At 40.4% G+C, this 27,460-nt stretch overlaps 1 protein-coding gene across 2 annotated transcripts in view; it reads right to left on the bottom strand.

Annotated features, from left to right (window-relative positions):
• Window positions 1-23,205, bottom strand: part of daam1b (dishevelled associated activator of morphogenesis 1b) — a 49,282-nt gene extending 26,077 nt beyond the window's left edge. Inside the window, exon 1 of one of the 2 annotated variants that reach the window (XM_028605083.1) lies at window positions 23,066-23,205. The gene's annotated coding sequence lies outside the window, so the exon portion shown is untranslated. Of the gene's footprint in view, window positions 1-6,891; window positions 7,253-23,065 lie in introns of those variants that run through there. The other variant, XM_028605084.1, reaches the window with a different exon arrangement.
• Window positions 23,206-27,460: the final 4,255 nt, after the last annotated feature.

Genomic DNA, 27,460 nt, shown 5'->3' on the forward strand with positions numbered 1-27,460 from the left:
TCTCCGCTAAACCTGCAGAAGTGTCAGATCCGCCGGAGAAAAGGCAGAAGCAGACAAGAGCATCTTAAGCTAAACACAGAGAAACGCTCACGTTACTAAACATGTGCGAAGAGGAATGAAGAACATTCTAAGATGATCTGACACTATTCATACAGCTGTCTTCATTTTTCTTCTTTTCTCCATTCCGTCCATTTTATTCCTTATTTCAGCCTCCTCTACTGTTCAAGCTTACTTCAAGATTTATATTATTTGCTCAATGGCAACAGTGATTGACCGTCACAGTGGCCCTCCTGTGTTAAATTTGTGGTGTTGGTATCCAAAGACTTAGAAACAAATAATCATCACTTAATCAGTACAGTTATAATAAAAACTAAGTACTGATTACTGCCAAACATGAAGGAAATTTGCAAAAGTGTGCAATCAAACTACTCATTGAATCAAGAAATCTGTTTCTTAACCAAACCAAATCCAAATAAAAACATGCAATCTAATATTAATTATGTAGTCATAAAACAACTTCTGTCATAAATAGGTGGCTTTGTGTATAATCCAAAAATGCCGACAGGTTAACTTAAAGCTGATCCTAATAAGCCAAAATGTGTCTCACTCGGAGCAGGAATCCAACCTTGGAGAGAGAAAACAGTGGACAGTTATGTATTGAAAGCAGATGTGTGAAATACCTTCTTCGGCACTAGCTGGCATCTATCAACAGTTTCTGGCAATGAGATGTACTTTTTATTTTTGATGCTACAGCTGCTATGGCTGCCTGAATCCTCAGCAGCACCAATGTTGGTTGGGACACGACACGCCAGAACACATCTACTATGTTTCTAATTGAGCAAAGTAGCTCTACAGCTAAAGGTAACGAAGGAAACCTTGAATGAGAATGTGAGTATTAGAGCTGTAATGAAAATCAATACTAGGCAGCAGGGTTGCTTCACCTTGAGGTGATATGAAAAGAGATCCAGTACATCTCTCTTTGGCTCAAGCACTAATTAGAAGAAAAAAAAAAAAGAATCAACCTTTTTAAAAAGTCCTTGAGTGAGACTAAGACTCCCTCCCTGCTCCAGGGACATTGTTCTGACCCTGACCTCTGACCTTTCCGTGCAGCCAGGGAATGAAAAATACTTTTGTGACGGATAATGGAATCATCCTTACAATATGCCATTTCTTTAACGCAATACAGCAACCATTCATTTATGCTTTTTATCATTCGTTCAACATAACGGCTCCAAAAAAAAAAAAAAATGCCATGTGTTGCTCCAAAAAAAAATTATATTTATATAATATAAATATAATATTAAACATTAATTTAATATAAATTTATATGTAAATCCTGTTAACTGACTGCTTGTGTTCTAGATATATAGATAGTTACTTTATTCATCCCAAGGGAAATTTTTTTGCAAATTTTGTGCAATTTTCTGAAGAGTATAGCTGCAGTTGTGTTATAGGCGGACCACAAAGGCATTTGGTGCCCAGAAGTTTAATCTTCTTTTCTGATTTAGGATTTGGGATGGATCAGACTTGCAATTTGATAATCATCTCACCGCAGGATTTTCAATGCAAAACAGCTCGACATGGTAGGGAGTGCCATCTCAATACTATTCTACTACAGGACAATACAGTGTTTCTCACACTGGCAAAATAAAGTGTACTTTTATTAAAAAGAACCACTGGAGAGACAGTTCATGGTTTGAGGATTGCAGAGAGCTTCACTCAAGGAGGTTTATGGACTTTTGGAAACCCCCATGACTGTTGTGCACTACATTTGGTCATTTATTTTGGATCAATTTGGACAGCTGCAGACAAAAGGCTCAGGAGTCACACAGTGAAGGCTGGTGGTAGTCCATTCAGCCTGGAGCTGCCCTGCTGAAAATCAATCAGCAACACAGTGTTTGAACACAGAGCGATTGCTTAACCTGTGAAACTGAAAACGGTGTTGACTCATCCACAGAATGCTCAATAGTAACAACAGTCTCACAAGTAAAAAAAATAATCTCCATCTCTCAGAGCAGCTGCAGAACATGAACTGCTAAGCTTTTTCCCAATAAAGAAAAACTCAAATCTCCCTCTTGTTTTTGCTTAAAGCCAACATTAGTTACTGCTAACTAATAGTAAAATGACAAATGTTATTTCTGAAAACCATCAGCTATTTGCCAATTATTTTTTAGGTTGAACACGATGCACAATGTTTAACATTTTCTCTGGTTTAGCTATGGTACAAATGGCACAGTGGAGCCCAACTGTCTTGCATAGCTGGATAGCATACATAACCCTCGCCCTGCCAATTACTTAATGGTGCCCCAAGTGCACAATGAGTAAACACACGCAGACTTGGACACACATCAGAAAATAAATGGGCCATGATAGAAATGCTGATTGGCAGGTTAAGAGGAGATTAAAATCTATCAGTGAGACAACAGAGAACCGCCGAAACTGTCGTAAGTTTGAAAGCAGCAGTGTTACAGCAGCAGAGCTGTTCAGCTACCTGTGTGCTCATGTGCATTTATGTTACAGGGTTGTTTGTCTAGATATGACAACGGCATTGTCTCTGGAGCATTAATGTCACATGGCTGAGGGAGTAGAGCTGAAGTGGCTCTCAGATTACAGGATTACAGGGAAGGGAGAACAGCACAGATACAGCGGATACATTTTTGACACTAAATGTCTCTTGTCTATGGCTGCGGGTTCAAAAGGTTCACATCTTGTTGGACTTTGAAGTACCGACATTAGATTGTGACAAAGTTGCAGTGAGCTGGGACTTTTATATGCTGGAATGTAGTGCGAGTTTTTTGGTGTGACAGTTTTTCCAGTTTTTATGACGACATAGGCTACAGTACATCAATGTGCGCATTGATATATGTCTTGATTTGGAACAGGGCATTACCGCAGTGTTTCTACTGCATGTTTGCTAAAACAATATTATTATTGGCTGTGGAATAAACAATAAGATAAAAACCTGAAATGAGAACTACCTTAACTTCATCAAATCTGAAGTTACTTAATAGTATTTTCTAGTAAAGAACCAACTAAGAGCTGATTAATCGTTTAAGTAATTTATTAAGAAAAAAGTCAAACTTTCTGGTTCCAGCTTCTCAAAGACTTGCTGATTTTGTCTGTTTTTTATCATTTTAAATTGAATACCTTTGGGTTTCATATATGTGCCCTTGACCAACTGCCACTTTGCTCGTTTGCAAGCCATGATGTGGCTCTCTCATGGGTGGGCCAAATTCTCTGGGCGGACAAAGCAGAGAAAGGGGAGGTAACCTTGCTCCTTATGACCTCATAAGGAGCAGATTCCAGATCGGCCCATCTGAGCTTTCATTTTCTCAAAGGCAGAGCAGGATACCCAGGGCTCGGTTTACACCTATCACCATTTCTAGCCACTGGGGGACCATAGGCAGGCTGGGGGAACGCATATTAATGTTAAAAAACCTCATAAAGTTACATTTTCACGTCATGGCACCTTTAATGGTACACCATAAAGCTAAGTACTATTGTGTATTGTTACCAATAAACTAACACTGCAGTACCTGTTAGAAATGAAAGCAGGGAAATCTATTAGACATGCCGCATAGAGGTAATCTAATGGTTTTCCACATCCTTCCTCATTAAACACTTGTGGTTTTCACAAGTTTCAGGCAGTCTGTGATGACGACTCAGATTAGTTCAAGACCAGCCTCTGTATCTCTAGCCACGCCTGTTCTCAACAGTGAAGGTTAATCTGGTCAAAAATGATCACCAAACAGAAATGGAAGAGAAAGGCTGTGATCAATGCAAGCTGACTAACTTACTGTGTTCATTCCTCAACAGCATAAATTCATGACGAAAGCAAGGGTTGTGCAAACCCAGTGCTGACGAGCAAATGTTTGTCAGCTAAGTGGTTTTGTTGCCAGGGAGGGATTCAATCACTGGTGAATCTAATGTGTGGTACCCTCTAGCTTTTTACAAGTCAATTTACTGGCAGACCCACTGTGTGTTTGTTTTAACTTTAACACTTTCATGAGTGGTGTGTTACGGTAGCACGTTTTGCACAGTCTTATCTGTAGAGATACTGGATGCTTAGTTTAAACAAATCTGTATAGTCTCCCAAATTAATTTGTGAGGATTATTCATCTTCATTGCCTATGGTGACAGATTAGATGGAAAAAGAAGTCATTTCTTTGTGAGAGATTAGACTGAATGTTGTCTCAAACACAATGAACTGTCCCACGCCTTAAACTGTAATTCAGTGCTACCCCTGCCACCCCCCCTCTTACATGCATGATTAATAGCACAAAACAAAAAATGTACATTTAGGATTGGGGAGTGTGCAGCTGAAATGTAGGGAGGACAGAGACTAAAAAGCAGGTTAAAGGCTGCTGCTCTTTCCGCAGGCAAGGTTGTCAAACTCGTTCTGCAGACAAGACTTTCCAACCCCCCACTCTTAACATGTCAGCATTCTTCCTCGGGTCAACCCTTCAAGTGGAGGTTAGACTCGGGGCAAACAAGGAAACTACTCAAACTTGCGACAATATCCTTGCCAGGGTTTCAGCTTAGTCATCTGGGTTTAGTTTGTTAGCTATGATCCAAAACCCTGAAAAAGAACAGTGTGGTTTAAAAATAGCACATGGGCGGCCCGTATCGTGCAGTTTCATTATTGTAAAAATTTGAACAAAAAAGGCAAAGTTTAAAGGTGCTCTAAGCGATGTTACTTCTTGTTGACGTTCAAAGTATTTTCAAACAAAACGAAGACTAGCTCGCTCCTCCCTCCTCCTCATCCCATCCCGTTTTCTCGGCCAGTTCATCTGATCGACTTCACACTTGGCGGGTGTTTTGCTGAGGACCCAAGGAAGCGTAGTGTTGAATGTGAGCTCTTGAGATCTACAGGATATATTTATTAGTAGTGTGTTATGTACACATTGTGTAGTGTATTGAGAGTGGACCCCTAATAACCGTTTCATCGCTCTCTGTAGGGTCTCCTGGGTGAGCATCCGTCCGTCCATTTTTTTGGGCGCAGACACGGGCGACGTCAGGCTTAACAGTCTTCCTTCATCGCCGCTAGTTCTTGGATGTTGGTTTGGTGTGTCTGGACCTTTACATCCATCACTTTATAACCATACACAGCATAATTTAGTAATCAGAATTTTATTTTGTATTTGCAGTTAAATGCAAATTCAACGAGAGCAACAATTCTCAACCAGGGTTACTTATACCCTAGGAAGTACTTCTCAAGTAAGTGGAAAAGTTTTAAAAATTTAATTATAATTTCATTTAAAACAATGTATCCACATTAGCACATGAACACCATATGTTGCAATAGAGAGTGCGTGAAAACTAGTTAGCAAGCAAGCAGAGAAGCTGAAAGAACTCAAAGTAATGGATAAACGGTTGAAATACAAACTAGTGGTTAAAACTAGTGGATAAATATGAGACTGTTCAAAGATCAGCATCACTTTAAATTAGCAGTAAATGACAGAAACATGGAAAATAAGAGAAACTGCTGAATATCAAAAAAAGCAGAGGAAAGAATAAACCTTTGGTGATTAAGCGACTGAAAACATCATAGAGCACCAACAGCGGTCACCATGATCTGCGTCCATGTGGCAGAAGGAACAGTAAACATTATCATGTGCACCACAGCTGGGCACAGTCCAATATAAGTCACAAATCTATTTCTGAGTAGTAAAACCGATAACCTCTCAGATCAATAATGGGGCATGTAGAGCGTTATAACCTCTTCTAGGATACCCTGAGCTGCAGCCTGTCCTTTAAAAAGCCCTACCTCTTCCTCAGTTGCTATGGTAACCGGAGCGGCGGGTGACTGGGTGGGTGGGTGATTTAATGTAAGCCCTTTCCATCGCACATTACCCTCCTTTTTAATCTGCTCAGGATGTTTATAGGGGAGAAAATAGGATTGTCTCTCTAATTCAACGGACAAAAACAAATAACAAAACCATTAAGGATTACAGGGCAAAATCTAGCTTGCAGTCACTCAGAGGCACTGAAATCCTGCAGAGCTACATAGACGAGCGGCCAATCCTTTGTAATACATCAGTCTGTATAGTATTTACATGCGATGTAGAGTGTTCATAGCCTCTCGAGAGAAGCTGAGGAAGCGGAACCTGAGAAGGATGAGCAGCGACAGGAAATGAGCATGGTGAATGAGAAGACCACTCTCTGCTCAAGGTGACTTTCCTTTTCATTGACCTGATTATCTGCACTCCGCCCCCCATGGAAAAAAGTATGCCATCCTCTCTCTCTCTCTCCCTCTCCCTCTCTCTCTCTCTCTCTCTCTCTCTCTCAAACTCGACACTGATAACAGCCTCCATTCGCCAAACCACAGAGGGAAGCTGGTGGGAGGTAGCAGCCTGTAGCCTCTGTGCATGAACACATATTTCTACCACCACCTCACCCTATCTCCAGACCAGCCTTGTCATTAGGGGGGCATTCCCCACATACACAGGACAACTCTCTCACCACGAAATCAGCCCCGGGGCCCGGTCCGAGCACCCTGTCATCCTCCCCTCCCCCCGGTTACTAAGGCAACACCATTTTTCCGCACCAACACCTCTTAATAAGACGTGACACAATCACCTACGTCTTGGGGAGAGGAATCCAGCCTGTATCATGGGGAGCGATAAAGCAAACCAGCAGCCCTGACTCCCCTCATCCACAGACACTGATAGCCTCAGACTATCTATTGGTCACATGCAGTCCACACACACACACACACACACACACACAGATAAACACGCAGAGACACTGATGGGCTCGGACTATCTACTGGTCACATGCAGTCCACACACACACATTCCAATTAGCAGCCGGCTTCGGCTCCTGCACCCATTTTCCCTGCACTCATTTGATTACAGGGTGGAATGGGCAGATTCATTGAGCTGGTCTTACCCTGTCCAGGAGTGAGCTCGCCTCTGTTGCATTCCCTTTATATCCTCAACTCACTGCAGCATCCAGCTTTCTGCACTGTCGACAGAAAAGCACAACATGCAGCAGAGCATTTCCTGCGCAAGGTATGTAATCCACGCAGGTTTTCAAAGTCGTCGTTAATAAGCAATGAATCCCAGAGGCTGTCAAAATCAGCAGAGAGGAAAATCCCAGTTAGAGGGAGGCAGTTTTTCTCTGATGGGGGGCAAAGGGATAAAACTCGCCGTATAGCATGAGCTGCTGTTGGAGATCTTGCAAACAGCCAGCTGGCCGGCAAGAACTTCTCCGCGGCGTATCTACTCCCTACCTAACCTTCTTCACTCTGCCTTTCTCTGCAGAAGGCTGTGGGGGCAGAGAGGACAGGCACAGATGTTACTGGCTCCAGGCCACACCCCTTTTCAACACTCCCAGTCCTAATAGGATGCAGCCGAGCTGTGGCCGCCGCCCAGCTCCCCCCCTCCCCCCTACACCGGCTTTGGACAACTCGTTTAGGGTTTGTTTGGAAAGGGCTTGTTTGGAGAGCTGCAAGAGGGAAATAAAGCTAAGGTGCAAAGCGTGTGTGGCGTAAATGTGGGTGTGGGAGGGAGGGAGATGCAAGCCAGTGAAAGTATGACGAGGCTACTGAAGAAATGTCAAAAACATAAATTAAGAAAGAAAAGAGGAGTTTAGCTACTTCCCATCCTTTACAAAAAAAACTCCTGTGTATAATAAAAACACATCTAGCCCAAGCAACTTAAAGCACTGCACATACCGTATTCCATCCAAACAGTCTGGCAATGATGACACAACTGACAAAATATCCAGAGGATTTTAATCTAAACAATTCCAGACACTCCCACATGATTTACAGCACAAGCATAATTCCTGTACCTCAGCTAATTACTGACTCACAACATCCAGCATCCATAAACATCCCTACATTGCAACATAGTGACATTATTTTGGAAATGAAAAGGTTTAAAAAGGAAGTTTCTGTGGAGGATGCTCATCAATAATGTACAGAGTGAGGGTAAATTGGCCTTTTTTTTTTTACAAGAACCAGCAACAATAAGACCTATTTTAGTCTGGTCCTTAATTACATGCGAGTTTTCAAAGTAAATTAAGTGAAGTCACCAAAAATGATTTTCCCGACAGAAAAACCCCATTAATACAGCAACTGCTAAAACTCTGTGGTTCATTTTGACATCAACAGACTTTCTATTCTTTCTTTTCTTTTAAAGTTTTTTGTGAAACCCAAAAATGGCAAATGTTGGCGGCAGTGGGTCATATGAACCGTCTACTTTAACGTTCCTTTTGTGAGTAAGTTGATGGCAGGACAAAATTAAACTTGGCTGTTGACGGGTTTGTGTGCTCTCTGCAAGCCGGTGTCTACACTCAACCAAAGATTGTTTATGAGGTATAAAGAAGCATCACTCTGTAACACCACAAGTGGACTAAGTGTTTTTATTGTTCCCACAGCTCTAACAGTGTGATACGTCGTCTCTCAAGCTGATCATGTCACATCAGTTTAAGGAGTCGCATTCTTATCAGTTAAACTTTCAATCGCATCATATCAATAATTTAAGTTTATCAACTTTGAATTAGTATTCGGATCCAGTCACTTGTGAAAAATTAGGTGAAAGTTAGAAGGCTACAGCTGTTATTTCTCATTATTTTTAGGTAAATGTTGACGTTGGTACCAGCAAATACACAGTATTAAAAAGGAACACGCCGACTTATTGGGGCTTTAGCTTATTCACCGTACCCCCCAGAGTTAGATAAGTCCGTACATACCCTTCTCTCCTTATCTCCACACAGATGAGAACAGATCCTGGAGGTAACTGGCTCCATCTAGCCTACTGCTCCCAATAAGTGACAAAATAACTCCAACATTTTCCTATTTACATGTTGTGATTTGTATAGTCACAGCGTGTACAAATAACAAGGTCACATGAGACACAAACATTTTCTATCTGGGGGATACGGTGAATAAGCTAAAGTCCCAATAAGTCAGCGTGTTCCTTTAAAAGGCCTCGGATCAGGATCGGAACATCCCTACCTCGAGAGGTTTCTACTGTTACAGTATCGTGACTACATGAGAGGGGTGTTCATTCAACTGTAAGATCATTCTTGAGGCTATAACATCCAAACCACCTACTACTTTGTCCTTGTTAATACAGGAGGTGAGAACATCAGACATGTTCTCATAAGAGAACCGAAGTCATCTACCTGATTCAGGCCCCACAGGTTTCTGTGCAGGTGTTGACAGAATAAGTGTTACCTATCCGGCATTAACTTCCTGTTCTTTAGAAGTGAGTCAAGCGTTAGTGATGGATATCGCGTTAACAAGACGTCATAGTGCTTTTGTTGAATATTTTGTTATGTAACACAGCTTTGTTCAATCAGCATAATCACAAAATGTGGCAGAAACATAGTAGAATATCAAATGCTGTGTAACTGAGACTGTCACTGAGACTATGGATTTACACTACTGGCCAAGAACATTCTGGACTCGGACGACTCTCTGCCAAAAGGAAGTCACACATCAAAACTTAAAGCAAAATTCTGACTTTTTCCTTAACAGCTGTGAGTGAGCACTCCTCAGCATTAGAAATGCTGCTTCGTCTTCATCTGTTAAACATAAAACACAGCACAAACCAACCACTTTCCATTAAGGATTATGGACAATTATGGTCACTTTACATGATTTTGGGGTTATTAAAACTTCAAAGTTTACAAACAGCTGCCTCTCGCTGTCAACGTGTAAAGTTGCCTGCAGCTTTAAGATTTCTGGACCATTTCCAAGTCATATGTCATGCTAGCTGATATAATGCAATCTTTTAAAGCATTGCAACGTTCTGCTTTGATTTTAATTGCCATATCTGAGACTGCACTGTAGTTTGACCCAAAAAAACTGGGCTTGTGAGAAACGGTTTATCTCTACAGGACTGGTGTTGCGGACATCAGTGGCGAGCCACGCCAGTGCAGTCATGAGTGGATAACAGTGGAAGCTGTACAGTCCTGGGTAGCTGCCTCTATAAAGAATGGCATGCAGCTGGAATAACAGACAGGTCCTGTTCTCATGGAGGGCTTCTGTTCTGGTGGGACGGACCATCCGCGTCAATACAAGCCAGGACTGATGTTTTGGTGGCCTCAAAGGCACCAGGTACATACAACAGGAAATGTATGGTACACTGTGGATGATGACGGTTTCATAGACAATGGCATTGTTGTGCCTATCTGTGTTGTGTTGGAGGATTTAAAGTAAGATGTTTGTTGCCTCTTTGGTTGAATCACTCAGTGTTATCTGTTCAAAGTCTCCAGGAACTGACAATGATCAAAGTCTCTCCTCCAAGTTAAGAGGAGAGCGTTAACTGTGTCTCATATTTGTTCACTGTAATGTATAACCTCCTTGTTTGCGCCAAATTTAAGAAGCATGTGTAAGGTATGAGGCAGGGGTAGCCTGGGAAAACCAAGCCCATTTCCAATTTTTCCAAATCGAGGCACCAATCACAACCATTGAGGCAGGCTTTACACCAATCACAACCATTTAGGCAGGCTTTACACCAATCGCAACCGTTGAGGCGGGCTTTACACGATGACGACAGCGCAGCGACAGCAAGCAGCTTTTTGTTTACATTCAACATAACGGCCACCGAAGCGCAGCAACCCGTTGATGCCGCTGTCGCTGCTACGTCACCCGGATTGTTGGTCTGATTGGCAGAGGCATTTGAGTGGTGTCCATTGGAAATGGGCTGTGAATAAAGCTTGCCCAGACCCACTATCAGTTACAACTGAAGGGTCTGGTATCAACCAGGCTAAGGCAGGGGTAGACTGGAAATTCAGCCCTGGCAATTCCGTCCCTTACCAAACACCAAAGTACGAAGACATAGCGGACCAGACGCAAGCTTTTATTTAGAAAAGTAGAAGGCCACATATTGTATGAGGAAAAGGTCACCATAAACAGAAAGAAAAAATGGGCTTTAATACTCAAACTCCATTAGACACTCACTAATACTAGATTTAGAGCAGGAGCAATCAAGCTTTAGTGAAATAATACATGATAACCTCTTCATTCCATTTGAGAACTACATTGAGGCTTTTGCATCTTCATATTTGAAGGTAAGAAGAAGCTACAAAACAGACTCTACTACAACTCAAACACAAACTCAAGCCTAAAAAAATGGTGTTTGTGTGAACCTCCTCTCTTCACTGCACTTTCTGTTATTTATTAAGCATGTGCAGCAGGGGCAGACAAAAGCAGCAAGGGCAGACAAAAAATGTTCAACAGCCAATAGTCTATTTTTCTGTTGCTTTGGTTTTGACTTAACAGGCAAGCAAGATAAACAGAACGTAACATATATGGCAGAATGCAATAAGGCATAAAAATAAATCACTTCCCATCAAATCCAATGATTCTCTCCAAACATTGCTTTTGGGACACCATGTTTGACAGACAAGAAAAAAGTTGAAAGTTGAAAGCGGCTGAAGCTTGGAAATCAATTTGCAATGAAAGGGTTAAAAAGAAAGAAACATGGAAATCTGATTGGCTGCAGATTGTAGATGACCCCTGAAAAGTTCAGCTGTGATTACGAGCCTGTTCTCTGTTTCTCTGGTAATATAGGACATAAAAGGACTTTGTTGAAATGTTACCCATTCTGCTTACAGTGTGAAACATGGGGTGAAGACTTACATTTCTGCCACATGCTAATGATAAGTATATTCTCAGCAGAATCATGACTGACTTCTCAGACTGCTGCCAAGGAATGTGTGAAGTGGGAACGTTATATTATGGCTCGTATCATGTGGTGGAGGGGAACAGGGCTACAGCGTACATATGTTTCATTCATGGGTGGGGCTATATCCATAAATTCCACCCATGCAGCCCTTCCCTTGCTGAAGACCCTAACATTTACAAATTAAATGCCAGGATTGAATAAGGTTCTACTAGTGTCTACCCACCCTCTGGAAAGCTTGTCATTACCCCTTGGAATAGAAAGGTCCATTCCAGAAGGAGCTGCGCAACTTTCTGCATTCACTAATCTCTAGAACACAGCCAAGCAACTCCAAACACGAAAAGAAGGTCCAAGCACAGATACAACACGTTACAGTTTAGACGCTGTGGTGGAGAAAATAACATTAACCTAAGGGTAGAAATGGGCTTTCTCAATTCATACATCATGGCTGGAGTACCCACATGATGTTTTCTCTTATCTCACATAATCAGAAAGAGTGAGCCTCACGGTTTTCAGTCCAATAAAAGCATATAGCAATAAAAACATCATGAAGCATATGGTTTTTTTCAAAGTTTAACATTTGTATGGCCTCCTTTCACATTTCAGTCCATATCTATTTATAAACCGACATAATAAGTCTGATTACCTTGTCTCCAACAAACAATTCTTAGCTCAAGGTCCACCATCTAGCTTTTCCGAAGTGTTCAACCCATCTCATGGTCTTCCTCAGTGGATGAAGTTGAAAATGGAATATAAGCACTAGAAAAAGCTAAGATATTTTTTCATAGCCTGATTATCCTTTGAAATCTCAGCTTTATCAAACTTATTAAGTTTTGTAGTTTCTTTGTTCCATTGTCTAATAAGAACAAGGATATGAACACAGGGTCTGCCGAGGTTTCTTCCTAAAAGGGAGTTTTTTCTTGCCACTGTCGCAATAGCCACTGCTAATGCTTGCTCTTGAGGGAATTACTGTAATTGTTGGGGTTTTGGAATTTATAGAGTGTGGTCTAGAACTACTCTATCTGTAAAGTGTCTTGAGATAACTTTTGTTATGAATTGATACTATAAATAAAATTGAATTGAACACGGACTGTTGGTCACCCCTCAAACAGCCACTAATCTCACATTTAAAGTAGATATGTACTGAAACAAATGTACTATACATATAGTATAATGTGTTATTGATATGCAAAGAGAAAACTAACTTTCCAAACTGTACATTTCTATCTACTTCTTTGATGCTCAACTTTTGAAGTATCTTTGTTATACAGAGTAAAGCCTGGAGAGTTTAGGGATGCAAAGATAAAAGACCTACTCAGAAGAAGTGGAAGGCACTGCTGCAAAAGCATTATGAAGGGAATGGCTGCAGCTGCAGTGAACGTGCTTGTAACGGATCGACAGAATTTGAGGGTTAAAAGGCTGTGGCTTAACTTGTTGATCCCTCCAGATGTAGGCCAAGCTCGCTGCACTGAGAAATCAGTGGTTAATGCTTTCAGCAGAGAGATAAGGAAGAGGAGGGAGCATAAAGCACTCAGTATTACAGTGGAGGTAACATAAAAACAAACAAACAAATCAAATAGAGTAACGTTAATCCAACATAATCCAATCAGTATCCAATCTGCTCCGAGTGTGAAGACAGCTTCAAAACATGGCCATTAGCTAATGTCACACGTGGATGCTCTGAGAATTAGCTCACCAGACTAAATCCAGGTGAAAAGGTCTGAGGTTTCTGCCCTTATCTGTGACCGCCGACACGGATGTGAGACTGGCTTTTGTCCAGCCGGACGCATGACTGACTGACTGACTGACTGACTGATGTAGAGGCAAAGTCTGAGCTAAAACCAAGCCGGCATACAGTGCGCGGCCATCTTGCCTGGCTGAGCTACAAGCTGCTTATCTCAGAGTGCGTCTTAATCTCAGCAGAGAAAAATAACCTGAGACCAGACGAGCCAAAACTAAATATTAAAGCTAGGAAAATCCACTGGGAACAATAAAACCAAGAGCTGGGCGGCGCAATGAAAAACTAAACTAAAACGCAAACAGCAGAAAAAGGACGTTTGGGGACGTTAACAAGGACACCTGCTGTTTAACAGGATCGACCTGACAGCCTCTGCCCTGTGGCCTTTCTAGCTATCAACTGCTGGGACACAAACAACACTGTGTTCAGGATAGCAGTGCTGATATCTCTGTAATTCCCCTAAAAACAGACTGACCGATACAACTGTAAAACAACCCCCAAATGACACTTTAAGGGTTGGAGCACTGAAAGGTGGACCAGTTGTCACCTAAAAATCATAAAACTGGTTAAAAAAAAAAAGAACAAGTTACATTACTGTGAGAAAAAAAAGAAATATGGACGTGAACAATGGTCGCTACTAAAAGCTGTAATACAATCACTCCTGAGGAACATTTAGCTGTTGACGCAGCTGGTTTCGTCTGACTGCATGGCTGTTTTGACGGCTTTTCTACAGTAATGTTATCACACAGATATGTTATACTGTGGGAACTTGCTCGTCGTAGCAGCAGCCTAAAACTCTGCCCAAGAAAACAGGATGAAAGAAGGTGGCTACTGGGGAAACCTTTTCTACCTGTGGATATACTGCATCAGGAAAGAATGACGATAGCAGTTTCAGTTTATAACCAGGCTGGGATGTATGCATTACTTTCATGAATGTTATTTGTAAGAAGTCACAATGTGCTTCACAACAAAAAGGACAAAGAAACAAGGGTTCTATTTTAAACAATCACAATTTCTACAAATTCAATAAGAATGTGCATGACTAACATTACCGGTTCCAGAGACGCCAACTAAGTTAACTGGAAATTACATTACCATGGTGAAGACGCCAACGGCATCTCAGTCTAGGAGACATAAAAACAACAAAGAGAAAGAGAGACAAACTAATAATGCATGTAATAGTGCATTTATTTCCATATATTATGCAGAGGATTATCTCAGTTAGGGCTACTCGTGGGTCTATCCCAAGTCACATTGGAAATTTTAAAACTTATGCCTCTTTTAAACTTAACAAAGAAGTGGCTAACAAGTAGTCAGTACTGTCAACATTAGTTTAGGCACTAAAACTTCCTGCTATCTTGTCTCTCCTGCTCCGTCTGTGTTTTGTGTGCTCTGCCTGTGTGTCTGTTTCACTATTGATTATAGATAGGCAAATCTTATGTTGCTTGTTAATGTCTCAGCAACGTGATATCATGACTTTGCATACATGAGATCAGATCTGATGCTATTGTGCCTTGTATGTTATCTGTTCTGACAGTTCAGCTGTGTGTGTATTTGTGTTGATCTTACCCAACTGTTCTTATTTTTATGTTTGTGTCTTTTAGCATTAGTTATTATAATCAACTTTTATTGTATAGGGCCAAATCTGTATACATTATTGATAGCTTAATCGTTTTATCTCATTTTAGGGCGACCTCTTACCACCTGTCCAGGGACAGTGGATGTAAAATAGCCTCCAGGCTAATTTTGGCACATTTTACTTTGATGTAGTAGTGTGCATTGTCCCAGATAAATAAACCTGAAATAAAATAAAATAAATCAAGGCAAAGCAAGTTAAATCCATTGATGATCAGGTCCAAAGAATTAAACTTTTGCCAACTTATGAACTTTTGAATTGATAAAGTTGATTCAATTCATGAATGAAAGAAAGATAAAAAGAACATAAAACATATTTTTTTCTGGCTTTGCTCTTTTGCTGCTACAACTTGTCAGAACTTGAGCGTGCTTTCTGGAAGGTAGGGGTGGCATGTTAAGAGCAGGATAAAGCATGCCGTGCTCTGGCACAGTCTGCTGCTGAATCTGCTATCTGTCTGCTGTTTCAAGGCCTGTTAGACATGTTTTGGTTTGCGTCTGAGGGAGAAACATGTTGGCATCGAAGAAAGGATTTTAAGAGGATGCACTGCATATTCTGCCAATACACATGTCACTTCTTAAATGGTCCACTGATTATTTTTAAAGCATTAATATGTACCCTTAAGGCTTGGAATTCAAAAAGTGGGATTAGTAAGGTCATCACGTTGGAGTTGAGCTTTGTCTGGTATTGACAACAAGCTTTATTATCATAGTCATCATCTTCTGTGATGAATCCTGTTGATAAACATGCCCTGATGAGATACAACATACAGGAAATCTTCTGACCTCTAGTATTTAAAGGTTGAAATGCTGTTACGTAACAAAACAGTATTGGTGAGCGTGATAAGGTTTGCTTTGATATGTCGAACATGCGTCAGCTCTCGGTGGTTGAGCTGTTATTACCATAACTACAAGCAGCAGCCTGAATTGATGACTGCACGAAATTTGCTGTTAGACAAAATGCTGGCATCCAACCAGCTGCAACCTCTCCTGCAACAACAACAAAAACAAGATAGAGAGCTCATAGACCCACCCAAACTGCAAACTCATTAAAAAAAAAAAAAATCTTATTTCCAGCATCTCTGCTTTGGGAATTAACATGAATAATGTGACCTAGACAAAGGGGATGGAGGCCAGCAAGGATTGAAACATGAATCCCACTTGGCCCATAAAATCCCCTCCCATCCTCCCAAACCAACATCTCGGTTATGGGACTCCCCCACACACGTACAGGACCCACATGCTCCCTTTGTTTGAACCACAGCAGGGCTACACTCTTTCCACATCTTGCGGCTAAGGCACACAAGTGATTAGTTTTAAAGCTCATTGTCATGATAATCTGAGGTTTGCTTCAATTCTCTGTCTGGCAAGAGAACAGTCACTATCTAACTTTGTTAACTAAAACTGAATGCCACTCTTGAGCAGGAAAAGCAAAGCAGGGCTATTAATTAAAAAACTACACAAGCTGAAAAACATTAAGCGATTAAAAGACTTCAGTCAGCAACAAAACCAAGCAAGCTTGTATAAATATAGCCTCTGTTATGTGTCACACTGTAACAGCCTGAGACAATTATGTCACTCCAAATAACAACAACCAGGAAAGACTATTTCCAAAAACTGAATTATTAGAATTCATCATAACTGTGTTGAGCTGGGAGCAGTTAGAGGACTTCATCTTTTTAGCTTTGGGTGAAAATTACAGCTCAGTATGCGCATAAACACGGTCTTATGTTAACATATATTTAGAGATCTCACTTATTCTGTAATGTGGTCTTATACATCTCCTAAGGTAAACCATTTTTCATAGAATAGATTTACTGTTGTACTGTCTACAGGAGAAGTAATAATAAAGAAAGCGCTGGTGGTTTCTTGCTTATATCACAGCTAATAAATAATACCTGGACGTGTGGATGAGAGTGACTTCTGAAGACTAAGAATTGAATATACATTAATACATTAATTAATTAACAACCTCACATTTAAAAGTAATATTCAAATTATTCTGGGATTAGGTTACCTACTATCCATTACAAATATCATAATATGCTTACAATTTGTTTTAAGACTAGGTGCTGTATTTTACACATTAAAACTCTTTTCCTTTTTAAATAGTCTACAAAGAACAGTATCTCTGCAGGCATCAGAAGTAGCACAGCTTGTACTGTGCTGTCGAGGGTAAAACTGCAACAAGTTCAGATTGGCCCAAAATATAATTTCGTAGGTCACCCAGTTCTAGTTATAGAACCAGAAGACTGCAGATCAAGGCTTGTTTCTCTGGAGGGAGCCTGCTCTGTGAAGAGGAGTCTGTGCTGCAACAACAGTGAGTGGGCTGGACTTCAACACACCTTATAATTAATTACGCAGGTTTACGATGATGGAGGCTAATGTGCCAACTTTTGCAAGCGTGTTAGAATTCACACTAAACTCTTAACAGTGACAATAGGCTCTTCAGACGTTATAATCTTATTTATTAGAATGGGCGGAACATCTGCAGCGATTGTGAGTGTTTTTCCCATCGGTTTCCATTATAGACCCAGTTCACATCATCTGGTAGCTGTGATGCATTTTTTATTGCTAATAACAATTGGGGAAAGAGTGAATGACTTGCAGTAAAGGATCAATTACTAACCAACGGGTCTGAAAGCTGTCAACCTTAAGTCCATTAATTAAAAATCTGCCACCACTGAGTGGCTGAGCTGGAAACAGGGTGAACTATCCTTTCACCTCCGAACAATCAAAAAGGTCAAGAGTCAGTGGTCTTGGGAGGGGACAAGTGTGCATTCGTTGGGTGGGTATCTAAACTCATCTGCCAGCTTAAATGTTTTGTTGTGCTATGAAATAAAAGAGTTGCTATGTTCTGTTTGCTTCAACAATGTTATCAAATGGCAGACTGTAAAAGATGCACTCAAAGTCAAGCATTTAGCACTAATTTATTTTAAAAGCTGTAACATAGGGTTAGCGATTAGGGTTGCGCTTTAAACTAAAATTATGTCAATTTTTTGCATTCTTCCAAGATGTAGAATTCTAATAGAAACATTTTCACATGAAGAGCTTTGACTGATGGTTTCTCTCAGAAAAACTGTTCCACCCACATTCTAACGTATCTCTTTTCATAATCAAATGAGTTCCTAGATGACTACCTAAACAATAGCTACACTACAACTATTTTTTATATCACAAAAAAAGTGTATTAATTTTTATATTAGAGAAGAGAGGATGCGGCCCTTATTTCAGGCACGGTGGCCCGCCTCTGCTTTAAAACACTGCAGGAAACCCCCGATTCTCTTCTGGTCTCCATCAAGCTCAAGGAAGGGGTTAGAGGAGCCTTTGGTTTGTAATTTATACTCAACTTTTTACAAATGAAAACTGTGAACCTGAGAGATGGTCCAGCTCGGCCACAAAGCAACTATCCTCAAAATGTGAGGTTGGGTCTTGGGTGTGGCCGACAACGGCTGTCTAAGCCCAGCTGTCCCAACAGCGAGGACAAGTGTAAAGCCAGGCCAGACTGGGGGCAGGGTATGGCTGTGGCAGGGGTGCCATGGTGACAGAGCAGGCCTCGATAGAGAAGGGATGCTAAATGAATCTATTGTCTGGCCCAAGTGAAGCACACCGCACAAAAGAATGGCACATTCAAACAGTCATACAGGCCTATTGTTGCAGCGGGCCAGCAGAGTGCTGCAGGTCCACAGTTTATCCCACAGGATCCACTACACATCACAAAGAGAGAGCTGGATCGGAGAACATCACACTCTGACACCAGCAGGAAACGATACTGATCTGGAGGAACCTTTCTCCCAAACAATTCAAGGACTTTTTTTTTTTAGATCAATTCATCAATAAACATCAATGAACGAGTCCAACTGAAAATGGCTGCTCTAGCTTTGATGCATTGGCTGCTGAAACTGACTTATTCTGATATCTAAAGCAACATTTAATCTATAACAAAAAAAATAAAATAATTGCTGGACAGACTACTCTCCTCTTGAACTCCATTACTGTGTATTGAGTAAAGTGAAACAAGTAGTCAATCCACGGAAAGATCAATCGTTTAGGTCATTTTTTTACAACCCCAAACATTCAGTGGTTTCAGATTCTGAATTGTAAGCATTTTGAAAATGTCATTCTTTTCGGACATTCTGTAAACGTAAACCAAATAATTGATTGAAAGAAGAATCAGCAGATTAATCTAAATTAAAATCTATTGTTAGATGGGGCCCTAATGTGGTGTGGTGATAAAATCCTCTCGCCGTATATATATATATATATATATATATATATATATATATATAAGTAAGTAAGTAAGTAAGGCTGCAACTGTAAAACCTCAGTGTGTGTTGAACTGGGCAAAGTTGGGTTTTATTGCTTATCAATTCAACAGTTTGCTTTAATTGCTGCTCAATTACCTTCATTGTAATGATACAGCTTTTCTTGCTGTGAATTCAACAGTTTGCTTTAATTGCTGCTCAATTACCTTCATTGTAATGATACAGCTTTTCTTGCTGTGAATATTGCCTTTATATATATATATATATATATATATATATATATATATATATATATATATATATGCAATTATATTGCAGTCCAGTTCAATACCTGACAAATAATGTAGGCTATATCATCACAATTAGGGAAAAATTATCTAAAATTTAAACATTGCCATTAAGCACTTGTTCACACCCAAAATTATATTAAAAAGGTATAGATACCAACATATAAACGGTATGGCAAAATCAATGACATTAGTCTCACAGTATACAGTACATTGTCATATCATCCAAGCCCTGGAGCGAGTACAGAAAGTAAAATAAGATCTGACACATGCAGCATGAATCAATATTTAAACCACTTTACTAACTGGATTTGCTACCTTCTAATATTATAACTATTCTTTTACTTAATGTCTACTAAATGCTTCACCTCAGTAATAATGGGCATTAACACACATCTAATACATGTGAAATAGTTAAACAGGTTTCCACAGTGGATGATTTACACAGTAACAACATTTTTATATCCCTAATATGGCCCAGGATGCTAAAAAGAAAGCCAATATAACAACTGACATCTTAAATAAGGATGTACATTTTCATTATTCTCATGGGGAAAACAGTCATCACGGCTGTGGCTCAACACCTGCCTCTGTACATTAATGCCACCACAATATCCAGAAACCATGCTGACATATGGTGGTCTTAGGGGGCTCAGCTGTGTTACAGGCTTAGCTGTGTTACCTCCTTAATGACATCCACCATTGAAAAGATGGTGATGGTGATTTACTCTTTCAATCTGTAGTGCTTAATATGAGCCAACCAGGGAGGCTGCTGCCCCCCCCTGCAGTCCTGTGAAATGTAACACTCAGTTCATTAACCCAGTTCCCTGAGAGAGCTTCAGCACTGTTTGTGACAGGAGAGCAGGTACAATACACTGCCACTGTTTATGGACTGGCAACTTTAGTGCTGGTGCTTTGCTGTGGTGAGCAAGAACTGAATGGAAGACTTTGCCAATTTTCAGTTCAAATACCTGCTATGGCTCAGTCTTAAAACTAGCTGCACCTGTTTTCTATTGCCATTAACTGACACATCCTGATGGGATGTCAATAATGTAATAATAATGTATTCACCTTCTTCAACATAATTAAAGCTCAGAATGGTCACCACTGAGGAAATGTAAGGACAGAGCATCTTATACCACAACAGATACAGTACAACTGACCAATGTGTGCTCCGGTTCTCCACCAGTGCCAACTGAAACTGAGTCACAATGCTGCAGTCAGTTTCACCAAGGACAGTTTTGTTAAAACTCTGTTTCCGACAGCAGCACAGAGAGTGTTGGTGTCTGTGACAATTGGAGGATGACATGAAACATCAACAAACGACCAGTGCCAACAAAACAAGGCGGGCAAAGGCCATGCTGGTGTAGCGCAAGCAACAACCATAATGCATGACGTAATGGGCGTATGATTGTTAAAAAGTGACTGGCATAGCAGCAACTAAGACGTTGACCTAACACAGACAAGCTTGTCAAGGATCATTGAAATGCCTATTGTGTTTACAGATCTGTCACGCAAGAAGACATAATAAGGACTTTAGGTTAACAGTCAGATGAACACACTCACTGCCATAATGGGCTGGTGTGAGGGTTCACCAATAAAAACCTAATGCAAAATAAATAGTAATGTCAATGCAAAGCCCTCTGAGACAAAGTTGTGCTTTGAGATATTGGGCTATATAAATCAAATTCACTTGAATACTGGTACATGTCAGGACAGGCTTTGTTATTATGAACAGCATCAAATAGGTTTATACTTTAAAGGGGGCCTATTATGCTTTTCCATATTTTCTGTCATGTCTATAATGTTAAAATGTCGGATGTTCATATTAAACATAGACAACGCTTCAAAAAATGAGGTAAACGTATTGTCAAAACTAATCATCTGCAATGTGAACCTATTCAGAAAAACAAGATGGTTCATCTGTCGGTGTCTGTTGATGCTGATCTGTAACCAGCCAACTCCCTGTCTGAGCATTAACACTGTGGACAAAATAACAGCATGGTACATCACGTAAGGCTTCTCCCATGTTTACAGTGAAAACATCACACCACAGCAGTAAGCCCTTTCACAAGGTAGCGGCCCATTACAAGCACGTACAGGCCCCTCAATGATTTAGAGCATTTTAATTCTCGGGAATGCAAGCCTTTTCTGATAAGTGCCTAACTGGGAATAAGCCTACCACTATGTAGAATGATTATGCGGTGTTATAATCTCTATGTTGTGTTCTTTGACTTACCTGTAACTTCATGGCTTAGGGAGTCATTTCACTTCTCAGCAAAACGATAAATATGAATATTATTGAAGTATCATTGTTCTGAAAGCTCCACAGGCTGGTCTTTTTTATCAAGACAAATTACACTTCACCTGTTCTGAGTTGTACCACCAACTGTATGTGAACTCAATTTATCAATCACGATTGACAATGGTAGTGGGAAGGGATGTAAAGAGATGATCAACCCTGAATATCAATATAATCACACTTTGTTTTAGGTTAAGTGCAGATTTGTTGCTATTTTAGCATATTTGACAGCTCAAATCAAAACTTGATCCACACAAAAATCTGTAAAGCCAAATTAGAGGTTATGATGCATTTGTGGTCCTGTGTGCCCACAGATTATAGACTCACTGATAAATCAGCAGCAGATATACCGGACAATATTACCTTTATCAACTCAAAACCACTGACAAGTTTAATTTTCATCTACACAATGTCCCACATCTTGGTCACAGTTCTTTAATAACCAAATCTTGTTTATACCGTATATATATATATATATATATATATATATATATATACTATTATCAACCAATATATCATTATTGGATGATTTTTCAAACTCCCAAATATTGACATTGATGGACCTCATTTTTTTTATACAGATACTGGGTCAAACAATTAATAACGTTACCATGCCAACATTAACCGCCATTGTGTAATATATCAGTTAGGCTATTACTTGACCGTCTTAACTTAGTTACATAAATCTAGACGTTGATCCCAGTGATCCATACACACCTTTCACATCTAGGCTAGTGAATGTAATGACTTTACAACTTTCCCTCACTCTGGGGGACCCCGGATGATCCACAGGGGACCCTGGAGGTCCCAGGACCCCAGTATGAACAGTCGTTTCTAGATAGCTTCATTGGGGGTTTTGGCTGAAGTGGCAGCCGTTGTTAGTACGTTAGGTTCCTGTGTGGACAGGTCAGCTTCCCCCACAGGCAAAACAAAAACAAATTGCAAAAGAGATGCAAATGTCACCGGACTCCTGTCTGTCTGTTGACTCGTGTCTGGTCACCGGGTTTAGGTCACAGAAGTGGAAGCTTCAACAAAAGAGCTTCCGTAAAGTCGCCACTAACGTCAATGATGACTGTTGTATTGGCCACACCGGTACAGAGGTCAGCACCAACAAAGCAACCAAACGGCCCGGTGTGGCTAATTCACGCTGGTATTTGTTTCCGTTATTGTCGAAAGTGTCCTAACGACATCGCCCTTACCTCGTCACGTTGAACATTTTTCTCAGTAACCGTGTCCACAAGCTCATCAGGTAACCAGAAAAGTGAGGCAACTGAAAAACACAAAGTCCAGACGGCACGGAGATAATTCAACAGACTGGTTGGTCCGGGCTGCTCGTGATGTCATCGGTTCACTAGAGCAGTTAATGCGCATGCGAGATCCTCTGTGAGTCTGGTGCTTCATGGATATTGTAGTATAGGATGTCAGGAAAAGCTCTTCACAGAAACCTTAGAAATAACAGTCATATATATTTAAAATGCATGTGACAAAAGCTGAAATGCTTTTCAGTTGTAAATCTTTGAGTGGAGGTACTTAGGTATCTTATTTATCTATTATTTTCTTGTAGTTTTCCCAAAATGATTGTTGGTCTAATCAACTGAAGTGGAGACTTTATAATAAAGCAAATAAAAAAATATGGATCAATAAAGAAAATTAGTTGCAGTCCACATTCATAGCTGACCTGAAACAGGGTGGCTGTGTCATATCATTGCAACTGCTAAACCATAGACCCTGAAAAGATATTCTGGAAGCAAAGTTTTCTTTACAGGTAGGCCAATTTAGTCAGGGATACCCAGAAGCATTTTATTGCCAAGATCATATTTCTTCCAAAAAAATGTATGAGGCAGGTATTATTCTTGTCATGAGAGCTGTTGATCATCAAAGGGAACCATAACTATAACCAAAAAGGTACAGAATGTCTCCATCTGGTGACTAAACAGATGTACACATTCAGGTTATGATAGTTATGGGATTGTGCTGCAGTAGGTTTATATTATAGTCTAGTTTTCTGTAAATATCAGAGATTGTAAAAACAAAATCACTGGGAATCTGGTGGGGTATGACGTAGCTACGCATTATTATGGAACCCATGCAACTTCTAGGCAAGACCCACCCTTCAATAGCATTCAGACACTACTATTGGACAGGCGTCCATGCTAACGCTAGGTAATGTAGCCTAACCCGATTTGTTCAGGTCCTATCCCCTGACCAATCGGCTATCCTAACAATAACCACTCGAGGTCAATGCCTAACCCCAACCAATTGGCGGGACTTGCCTAGAAGTTATGTGGGATCCATAATAACGCCGTAGCTAAAAAAGCTACAGTCAAACAGATATAAAGCAAAAGATCTGAATTCTTCCACCACTGATACTCAAATTCTTTATTTATATAAAAATACCAATACAACAATGTATACGTAAAGCTGCGGTGGGTAGAATGCAAAAAAACGCCTGAATTTGAAATATAGTAAGAGCTCTTCCGGCAGCTCTCCCCTCTTTGGCGCACGGGCAACGCATGCACAGACCAGCCAACAGTAACACCCTCTCTCTCTGACATGACGTGATTGACCAAAGTCCACCATGACGGCTAGATTTTCTAAAGCCTGAATACAGAGCCAAGAGGAGTTTCGGAAATCTAGTTTTCTCTCAGACCACTTGAATTACAATATAGTGAAAGATTGTTATGGAATTGTTGCCCAACAACGCCAAAAATAAAGTGCATACCACAGCTTTAAAGCGCCCATATTATGCTCATTTTCAGGTTCATAATTGTATTTTGAGGTTGTATCAGAATAGGTTTACATGGTTTCATTTTCAAAAAACACCATATTTTTGTTGTACTGCACATTGCTGCAGCTCCTCTTTTCACCCTGTGTTCAGGTCTCTGTTTTAGCTACAGAGTGAGACCTCTCACTGCTGTAACATCTTTGTTGGCAGTCGCACATGCGCAGTAGTTAGGTAAGGCAGGGCTTGACATTAACTTTTTGAGGCACTTGTCCTTCGGACAAGTACATTTACGTTTCACTTGTCCATGAACAAAAGTCACTTGTCTGGGTAAAGATTAATCATTTTATAATTTTTTTTATGTTTTGCTAATGCAGAATTTGAAGAAACCATTGAAAGCATCCAAACACTATCAACATTAATACAATTCAGTTTAAACAGTAGAAACAAATGTGTCCCAAGAATAGATTTCCCCTTCAACAAGAAAAAAGGATCTCCAGACTCATAATACAAAGTTATACTTTGCACGCCGGTGTGCAGAAGTTAATATATTGAGATTCTAAGTGAATATTTTAAAGTTTGTCATTACTTTCAGATTTCTAGTCAATATTCTAAGTTACTATGTCAATATATTGAGATATTTTGAGATATTGAGTCAATATATTGAGATTGTAAGTCAATATTTTGAATGTTCTCATTGCTTTGAGATTCTTAGTCAATATTCTGAGTTACTAAGTCAATATATTGAGATACTGAACCAATATGTTGAGTTACTAAGTCAATATATTACGATACTAAGCCAATATATTGAGATTAAGTCAATATTTTATAGTTTCTCATTACTTAGATATTCTTTGTTTATATTCTGAGATACTGAGTCAATATATTGAGATACTAATTCAATATTTTGACCAGAGGTAGTGGTGACTTGAACTTATACTATATCTAAAATAATTTTGTAGACATAACAATGGATTTTGCCACTAAATGTTGGTGTCAACGTGTTTTTTTTTTTTTTTTCCTTTCTACAATTTCACTTACCAAGGGATCCTTTTAAAAAGGTGTAGCTACTTTACAGTTGATTATTACCTGATATTTAATCCGCTACAAACGAGTAGCGGAGCAGCTAGTAACGTTACGAGGCAGAGAGCCAGCCGTCAAGAGTCAAATTAACTTCATGCTTCATCCGCACAAAGCACACTTCTGTCGCCACGAGTGACAGCTTTTTTCGGCTCGTTTTCTGTGAACGATGTGGGGACGGAGTAACGTTAAAGCGTAGTTAGCATGCTAACGTTAGCTAACTAACACCGGCTGCCTGGCTTGCTGGTTCCGCGGTGCTTCCATGCTGTATCTCTTACAGAGAAGGAGCTGAACAGTGGGCTGGGTCTAACGTCAGCGGTCCGCTCTCCCGCTGCTGCTGGGTCTAACGTTAGTTAATGTATTTGTTTCAAATCGGTAAAGTAAAATCTGTAACATAAACGGAATGAGTGGCACATAATAACGTATATAATGCTTCATCCACACAAAGCACATTGCTATCGCCACGAGTGACTTCTGTTTTCAGCTTGTTTTCTGTGAACGATGTGGCGAGGAGGTAACGATAAGGTGGAGTTAGCAAGCTAACAACGGCTAGCTCGCCGTGCTTTCATGCTGCTTCGCTTTCGGAGAATGCGCTGAACAGCGGGCTGGGTCTAACGTTAGCGGCCCGCCGACCCGCTGCCCGGGATTGTGGGGTAAAATATGTATTTGTTTCAATTTCTGTAACATTGACGAAATTAGTAGCATTTTGATTTGTTTGAGTTTTAACTTGTTCAGTGGGGCAAGTAAATTTCTCTTCCACTTGTCCTACAAAAAATCCACTTGTCCCGGACAAGCGGACAAGCCTTAATGTCGAGCCCTGGGTAAGGATCACATCAGCTAGTTAGCTGTTTAAATAACTTCGGTCAAGGCAGGATTAGCCGGGAGACTTCTTCTAAACGAGGGCGCACTTCCAACTTTGCATGGAATACATGCAGAACAGAGACATGTAAGTAGTTAGATTATGGTGAACTAGTGTGTTGTAGCAGTGTTTTGCCATTGAGAACGAACTAGCATGCTAGCCCTAGCATGCTACAGTTAGCCCCTTCGTTTGGGCTAGTGACGTAGAAAGCCCTGAGCTCACCCAGAGACTGAAGGCAGGACACATTCAGAAACTCGTATCTCACTCAAAACAGCATGACTGTTGTTTTTTTTCCCAAAGTTTGTATGCGTGTGGAAGCACAAGAGACACAAAATAACACCCCAAATCCCTGAAAAAGTGTTTTTTTTCATAATATTGGCACTTTAAAAGCCTAGAAATCTAGACACACCCTAGCAGCAGGAAATGTAATTTGCAGCCAGGGGGGTCGAGGCACTCTCCGTTGGCTTGGAGCTGGAAAAACCAAACTCTGGTCAGGCCAATCACATCGTGTATAGAGTCGGTGGGCGGGCTTATGGCTGCTGCTGCTGGGAACAGCGGACTTGGAGTTAAGCTTTTCTTTGAGAAAAGAACAAAGAACCGCACAAAAATCATTCTTAAAAAAGGAAGATGTGTTTGGAGTTTTGCCGACCGGATACGGCAAAAGTTTAATCTATCAACTAGCTCTGCTATCTTCTTCGTTGCTCTGCCTGGTTGTAGCGCTAGCCTATTGCATGCAGAGGGAATTTGAAAGACAACTGTTTATCCCGCCCCTTGGATTGAGCCCTGTCAATGATGAGTTCCCAGACCCAACATTTTGATGTGGGTCTGGCTTGTCAGGCTAGCACTTTAAAGTATCTAAACCAAAAATACTCCTTATACAGATAAATGGTCCATGTGAATGATAATTAATTATAGGCTATATTTAAATTTTTT

The sequence above is a fragment of the Perca flavescens genome, chromosome 18 (assembly GCF_004354835.1).
Source record: "Perca flavescens isolate YP-PL-M2 chromosome 18, PFLA_1.0, whole genome shotgun sequence".
Lineage (NCBI taxonomy): Eukaryota > Metazoa > Chordata > Actinopteri > Perciformes > Percidae > Perca > Perca flavescens.